Consider the following 8622-nt stretch of genomic DNA (forward strand, 5'->3'; position numbering starts at 1 on the left):
CTAATGCCGCATACACACGATCGGACTTTCCAGCAGACTAATCCGTCAGGCAATTTGATTGTGTGTGGGCTCCAGCGGACTTTTTTTTTCCAAAGGTCCAATGGACATAGAAATAAAACATGTTTCAAATCTGTCTCTCGGCTTTCTAATGTGCAAACCATTCGTCTGTGTGCTAGTCCGATGAACCAAATACGACGCAAGGACAGCTATTGGCTACTGGTTATTGAACTTCCTTGTTTAGTCCCATTTACGTCATCACGTTCAAAACGAATGGACTTTCAAACTGACTTAGTCCAGTCGTTTGTTCAGAAAGTCTGTTGGACCTCCCCCGAAAGTCCGTCGGGAAGACCATCAGAACTAGTCCATCGAAAAATCCTGTCGTGTGTACGCGGTATTAACCATATTCAACACCTGCACCTGGAAAAGCAATCACCCTCAAATTCACTGCAAACTACTATGCACACCAACTAAAATTTGGCAGTCTGGGCGCCCCCAACATTGGAGCTCATTACAAAGCAGCCTTACTGGACCAAGCTAAAGTGTGGTGGACCCCTTTTTACCAACTGACCTGGCTCCAAATCAAGCATATCACCTTGACAATGTCCCAAAAAATCTACTCAGCGCCATTCTGCTACACAAGCAACCACTTAGATCCTTTCTGGACACTGTTACCGCTTCGACTCGAGTATGGAAAGCAACTTATCAAAAATCCAATGGCATTTCAACTGCACAGCTCTTCTACCGCCCCCTCACTACACTGGAACTTCTTATCCCAAATACATTTTTTACTTTGTGGATTAAAGCTGGCCTCGATAATCAAGGAGCACTTTATTCAAACTCTGTACTTACATAATTTCAAAAACTATGTTGGTCATACCCACTCAACCCCAAGCAATTCTACATGTACTTCCAATTATGGTCTGTGCTTCATTGGCTGCAGTTTTCACGTGAAAATGTTATCTTGAATAAAATTCACTTTTACACCATTGCACGACCATCCACTAAAGGTATATCATATATCTACAAATTTCCACTGAGTCCCCTTCTCCATAGTAAAACTTCCTCTTTGTGTTACTGGAAACAATGAATAAACCAAACCTATATCATGAAACAATGGCACTTAACCCTTAACTCCACTTATAAATCCTCATGTTGCATCTCCGATTGGGAAACTGCACAAAAAATCTTCCATAACTGGTACTTGACCCAGACTAGACTGGCTCACATGTACCAGGCTAGACTGGCTCACATGTACCAGGCAGCTTTTTCCACCTGCTGGAGGCAGTGTGGTCACCATGGTTCAATGTTTTACATTTGGTGGAGTTGCCCTGTGCTGAGGACATTCTGGTCAGACATAGCAACATTCATTACCTCCTCTATAGGCCTCTCCTTCTCTTTGACTCCTAAGACAGTGTTACCCAGCATGGACTCTCATTTTTGGCCTTCTAATCTTAATATCCTAATAACACATATTTTAATTTCTAGTTGCTTAGCCATTGCAATAAAATGGAAATGCACCCAACCTCTAACATTGGTTGAAGTAATATACTGAATGAAAACTGGCTTCTACACTCGAAATGTCCTGGCAAGCTTATATGACTGACCTTTCCTAAAGCTTCTCTCAAACATTATTATACACCTGAGGGTCTTGTTCATGCTGGTTTCCCACCTAAACTCTGATTCCTTTGCACTTATCACTTATTATTATTTGCACTTATCACTCTAACTTTATATTCCACTTAGCTATGGTTTGAAATGAAATACTGTTTTACATTTGTTATCATATGTACGAAAACGTTATAAGTCTAACATTAAACATGATTGTCCTCTTTTCTATAGGATTTAACTAGACCTAGTTAAATTCTGATAAGATTTGAAAACTCAAACTTACATATTGACTATAATTTCTTATATGCAATAATATATGTTGTTAATTTCCTTGCATTTTGTAATGCTAATAAAAAATATAAAAATAAAAATGCTTAAAAAAAAAAAGAATGGTATCTCAAATATCTCCAAAGATCTTTGTGTAACCACAGCATTTTCTCCAACACTACATGGTAAGATATACAGAATAAGAGTTGATGCATACCTAGAAAAATAGCCTTGTATGAAATCGTGTTGGACTTGATGGTTATGCTCATTGTGATATGATTCAGGGTTTGGTGGAATAGGGTCCTCATTAGTGTCCTCATTAGTGTCTTGAATCTCAATATCCAGGAGCAATCCTGCACGATGGACAAAGTTACGAAGGATACAGCAGGCCAAAAACATATCAACTTTTCAGGTCTATAGCTCAAAAAACCACCATATGGTAGTAACCACCATAACCACCATATACTGTAGTGAGATACGCGGAACCTGCTTTTAAGAACCCCAAAGGCCAACTCAATGATACGTCTTGTCCTAGTAATTGCTGCATTGTAGCAAGATTATGCAGTTGCTTAGCACCTCAAGAGTGGTAGTAGCAGCCAGGGCAGGGCACATAAGGATAGCCAGAATCACCTACAATATAGTTTGAACATACAATTTCTTTATCATACATCATGGGACACAGAGTCGCAGTAATTACTGTATGGGTTATATGGCACCTTCGGGTGATGTACACTGGCATACCCTAGACAGGAAGTTCAATTCCCCATATAACCCCACCCCTTACCGGTAGTACCTCAGTTTTTTCACCAGTGTCTTAGGTGTGGTTACGAGTAAAGTTGTGCTGTGCTGAGCTCCACTAGAGAAATCTTTGCTGGGGCAAGCCATGCAACCGGATTCATTCAAAGTGTCTTTTCAGACCGAATTTGAATGGTACCCAGGCTTTGTGGCAGAGGAAACAAGGTTTTGCCTGTAATGCTTCTCTTTTTAGAGAGCTGGACCCTGGGATCCAGTGTTTGGTCTTTTCAGCCATATTTCCTGGCAGGGTGCTTTACAGGCCTAGGAGTGTGGATCCCCCGATAAAAGGGGGCCCGGTTCCTGAAGGTTTTTTAACGGAGCCCACCATGAGTGGTGATGATTGGGTCTGTCTGGTTTACTAGAGAACCCTGCAGCTCGATAAGGTAAGGAAAGATTCCTAAGGATTTTTTCTAATTGTTGTGGGTTTTCTCCTTTAAGTAAATGTTGTCATGCCTAAAGTCGCCACTGGGCTGTCAAGAGCACATACCTGATTCCATGCTTGCCAGTCTCGCTCTCTGTCACAAGCTGCACGCTTCCTCCAGCCCAAACCACAGGTAAGATGTAGAAAGGGGGGGTTTTCTCTTTGGAATGTCCTCCCACCTGGACAGCTTCTTTCCAGGAGGCAGAGGTAGCATGGGCTAGTCAGTGGTATGCCGCACCCGCTGCCGCCACCATTACGGCAGCTCTCTATTCAGCAGCTCTCCTCCTCTCCTCCACCCCAGCCCCCCCTCCATGTGCAATCCGGTTGGATCGGAGCCCCGCTTGTGTGGGAAAACAGTCTCTTTTGAAAAAAAATTAAGGGTGGCGCAGTGGGAGGTCAGAGGAAGGGGGGCTTAGCATGGCGTCGGCATGATTTAGCTTCCACAACGTGGGCTGTGTAAAGCTATAAGATGCACTTTTTTCAGGTGCATATAGCTGAAGGCGGGTTGCATGTGAGTGTTGGTGACACAGGCATTCCCCGGGCACGTTTATTTAAGCATCATACTGAGCCTTGATAGCAGCAGCAGTTGCTGGACTATATTATCAGCAGTGTGTGCATTTTCTGGTAGTACCTCTGCATTTGTGCTTGGCACTATGGACAGAAGGGGAGGTAAAAATACCCCAAAAAAACAGGGGCTCAAAGGGATCTTCTCAGGCTCTGAGGAACCCCCTCTGCAATGCCATCTCCCCTTGAAAGACCTAGGGAAGCTTAGGAGCTTTAATTGCATCTTCACAGAGTGGAAGAAAATGCATTAGGTCCCCTTCTACCCCCCAGGACCCACAAACTTGAGGAAAAGTGGGAGAGGGAAGATGATTCTCCCTCAGGGTACTGTGGAGAGACTGATGACTCCTCTTTCATGGAATTGAGTGGGGAAGGACCTTCTTCAGCTTCACAGGCTGAGAAATTGCTGGTGCAATCTCTTCATGAGATCGTCTGCTCCACATTTAAGTTACCCTTAACTGAGTCAGTTGAAAAGCCCACTGCTTGTTTGAGTTCACTAAAGCCTCCTCAAGCTTTACGTGCCTTTCCTGTCCATTCATTGCTGGAAAAGCTTACATATTGTGAGTGGGATCACCCAGATAAGCACTTTTTCCCCTCCTAAAAAGCTTTTCAACACTTTATCCTATGGAGAAAGAAATTACAAAAATGTGGGGGTATACCAGCAATTGACGCTGCTATATTATCTGTAAATAAAAGTTTGACTTGTCCTGTTTGACAATGCTCAAATGCTTAGCAATCCAATCAATAAAAAGTTGGAATTATTTTTCTTTGGCAGGTTCAGTGGCGCAACCTGCAGTGGCGGCAATTGGAGTGCGTCAATTCTTGAGCGACCACTTGAAACAGGTGCTCAAGGTTTTTTCCTGAACAGAAGGCCCAAAATTTAGCCAAGCTGCCAGGGGCTTTGTGTTTTGCAATTGACACAATCAGAGATTCTATTCTGCAGACCTCTCGCCTTACGCTTGGGTTGGTGCATATGCATAGAATCTTATGGTTGAAAAATTGGTCAGCCGAAGCGTCATGCAAAATGCTCCTGGCTGGGTTTCCTTTCCGTGGTGAAAGACTGTTTGGAAATGATTTGGACAATTATATCCAAAAGATGGTACACACCCTCTCACACCTGCGTATCCCCACTGTGCTCGTGTAATAAATAAAAAAACAATGAAAAAAATATATAAACTAAAGCTGCCACTATAAATAAACCAAATGTCAATATTCCTCCTATGTAGAATGCAAATAATGGCGCTAAAAAAATCAGTGTATATGTACACCTCTAACTATAAATATAAAGTGCAAAGTGCTTGACAATAAATAATTATTTAGAAAACGAACTAACAATAAATTAGTAATAAGTGCATAAATTAATATACAATGAATCAATAAGTAAATATAAACACCCAGTGAATCAAGTGAGAAAGTGTCAGTCTCTTAATGAGTAAACAAAAACAGTTTGTATCAGTAAACACTTCTATTGAAGATGACAAATCAGCTAAAAAGGTAATAGTGGTAATATTCTTCTAAAAAGTCTTCCACCACACCACAGTGCTTGTGACTCCGCTTCCCTTATGCTCTTGCACTCACCTGCTGCATTTGCCTTACACTCTTGTGTTTGGCTCAAAGCGCTTTGACCCTCTTTTCATAGGGGTTTAAAATAAGGGTTTCAAAATTCCAGTCATAGACAGATGAATATCTCTTTGGCCAGCCACATTAAAAAATCCATATGCAAAAAAAAAAAAAAAATGCTTCCGATAGTGTAATAAAGTATTAAACCTTTAATTAAATATCTCACAGAATTACACTCACACGTGAAAACTCAAAAGCATGCCAAAGGTATCAAATCACAGCACTCCATGCATCTGCAACTGGGTATATGATGGTCACGGTGGACCCAGGGTGTGCGAGCATGTGTAACACTATCTCACCATTCCTCGTCTCCACTATGCACTGTTCGGTATTATGTATTGTGTATAATGTACAGCGTCCTATGCCTCACTCAGATGATCGCCAAATAGCCACGCCCCAACATGTTTCGTCATGAAATGACTTACGTATGGGATTTGTCAAGCACTTTGCACTTTATATTTATAGTTAGAAGTGTACATATCCAAAAGATATCAAGTGGGAAAAGTACCCTTTTGCCAGTTAAGAAAAGGAGTAAATGTCCCTCATTTAAACAGTGTCTTTCTCCAGTACCAGGGGCATCAGCCTCCAGGCAATCGCGGATAAACCTTAGAATCAACCCCAGGGACTAAAGAAGTCCTGGGGGAGAAAACCTACAAGACAGAACTCTAAAGCCTCTTTATGAAGAGTGGGGGGAAGACTTCTGCACTTCTCAAGGGTCTGGCAGGAGGATTTTTAGGACAGATGGGTGGTGTCTCCACAAACTAGAGTTCTAAGAATTCCCGCCATCTCCTTGTTCCAAAAGATCCATAGAAAAAAAAAAAGTTAGACTGGCTTTTGTTGCAGAAAGTGATCATGGTGGTCCCCATGGAAGAGCAAGGGTTGGGGTTTTATTCAAACCTTTTCACAGTGCCAAAACCAAATGGAGATTTCAGACCCATTCTAGATCTCAAGATTCTAAACTGGTTCCTGAAAATGTGATCTTTTCGCATGGAATCAATCAAGCATATGAGAGGGGAGAGATGAACGGCTGCAGCGGCCTTAAATGGGAAAATAAAATAAAAATAAAAAAAGTGCCATCCGCCCCAGTGCCATCCTCCCCCAGTGTCATGCTCCCCCAGTGCCATCCGCCCCAGTGCCATCCTCCCCCAGTGCTACCTGCCCCCAGTGCCACCTGTTAGTGCTATCTGTCCCCAGTTCCGCCTGTTAGTGCTATCTGTCCCCAGTGCCACCTGTTGTCAGTGCCATTTGTCCCCAGTGCCATCTGTCATCAGTGCCATGTATAAGTGCCATCTGTCATCAGTGCCACGTGTCATCAGTGCCACATATTAGTGCCATCTGTCATCAGTGCCACATATTAGTGCCATCTGTCATCAGTGCCACGTATCAGTGCCATTTGTCATTAGTGCCACCTGTCAGTGTCACGTGCCATCTGTTGTCAGTGTCACGTGTCATCAATGGCACTTATCAGTGCCATCTGTCATCAGTGTCACGCGTCATCGGTGCCACGTATTAGGGCCATCTGTCATCGGTGCCACGTATTAGTGCCACGTATAAGTTCCATATGTCATCAGTGCGACATATTAGTGCCATCTGTCATCAGTGCCACGTGTCATCAGTGCCACGTATAAGTGCCATGTGTCATCAGTGCCACGTATAAATGCCATCTGTCATCAGTGCCACATATTAGTGCCATCTGTCATCAGTGCCACATGTCATCAGTGCCACGTATAAGTGTCATCATTGCCACGTGTCAGTGCCATCTGTCATCAGTGTCACGTGTCATTGTCCTGGTGCTCCAGGGCCTTCAAAAGTGTATGCTCCTAGAACACCTGATGGTGCTCCCTGCATGTTGGGCCTCTCTATGTGGCCAGGCTGTGAAAAAGTTCCACACATGTGGTATTGTAATACTCAGCAGAATTTTTTTGGGGGTGTCATTTGTGGTATACGCATGCCATGTGAGAGAAATAACCTATTACAATGACAATTTTGTGGAAAAAAATGTAAAAAATGAAAAATCTTAATTTTGCAAAGAATTGTGGGAAAAAAATGACAACATCAAAAAGCTCCCATGCCTCTTACTAAATACCTTGGAATGTCTACTTTGCAAAAAGTGGTCATTTGGGGGGTATTTGTACTTTCCTGGCTTGTTCGGGTCACAAGAAGCGAGATAGGCCACCAGTTCATCAGATGTGATCAATTTTGTGCAATTCGCACCACAGCTTGTAGACTCTCTAACTTTCACAAAGACCAAATAATATCCACTAATTTGGGTTATTTTTACCAAAGATATGTAGCAGTATAAATTGTGGCCAAAATGTATGAAGAAAAATTAATAATTTGCATAATTTTGTCACAGAAACTAAGAAATATGCGTTTTTTTTCAAAATTTTCGGTCTTTTTTTAATTATAGCGCAAAAAATAAAAACCCACTAGTGATTAAATACCACCAAAAGAAAGCTCTATTTGTGGGAAAAAAAGGACAAACAATTCATTTGGGTACAGTGTTGCATGACTGAGTAATTGTCATTCAAATTGTGAGAGCACCGAAAGCTGAAAATTGGTCTGGGCAGGAAGGGTGTTTAAGTGCCCAGTAAGCGGTTAATTTTCAGTTGTAGCTCTGCCTTTCGGTCTCGCTACTGCACCTCAGTTTGTTTACAAAGGTCCTGGCCCCTCCTCTGGCCAGATTAAGGGCCCAAGGTATGACAATTATAGCTTACCTTGATGACCTGCTCCTGATAGACTGGTCAGTAGGTCGCTTAGACCAAAGCATGGTCACCACAGTCAACTATTAGGAATACCTAAATTGGGTGCTAAACCTAGAGAAATCTTCCTTAAACCCAGTATAAAGACTAGAGTACTTGGGTCTGGTTATAGCTACAACCCAGAAGAGGGTGTTTTTACCCCAGGCAAAGATCGGCACCATAAAGGAGCTGGTTCAGGTGGTCAGGGCAAAGAAGGGTCCTTCTAATTCACCTTTGCATGAGGTTGTTGGGAAAGACTTCATTCAAAGTGGTTCCCTGTGCTCAGTTTCATTTGTGACTGCTGCAAAACAGTAACCTGTCTGCCTGGAACAAGAAGGTCCAAGCACTAGATTTTCCGATGCATTTGTCACCAATATTGCACCAGAGCCTCACACGGCCTTGCAGCATTCACATGCGTTTGCAAATGTGTGCTAACTAAACCCCTGCTTTTAACAGATGGTTAGACAGGTAAATTTGGTTGATCAGCAGACTGGTTGGTGAGTTCAGCTATAGAATTGTTTTTGTCTTATATGTATATGCCATCCATGTGCTCCTCACTGTGAAAGCCAGATATAGGTGTGGGCAGTGGCGTGTTTTTTGTTATTGTTT

The sequence above is a fragment of the Lithobates pipiens genome, unplaced genomic scaffold (assembly GCF_037356315.1).
Source record: "Lithobates pipiens isolate NorthernLeopardFrog02 unplaced genomic scaffold, aLitPip1_a1.2 Scaffold_19, whole genome shotgun sequence".
In the NCBI taxonomy this organism is placed as follows: Eukaryota; Metazoa; Chordata; class Amphibia; order Anura; family Ranidae; genus Lithobates; species Lithobates pipiens.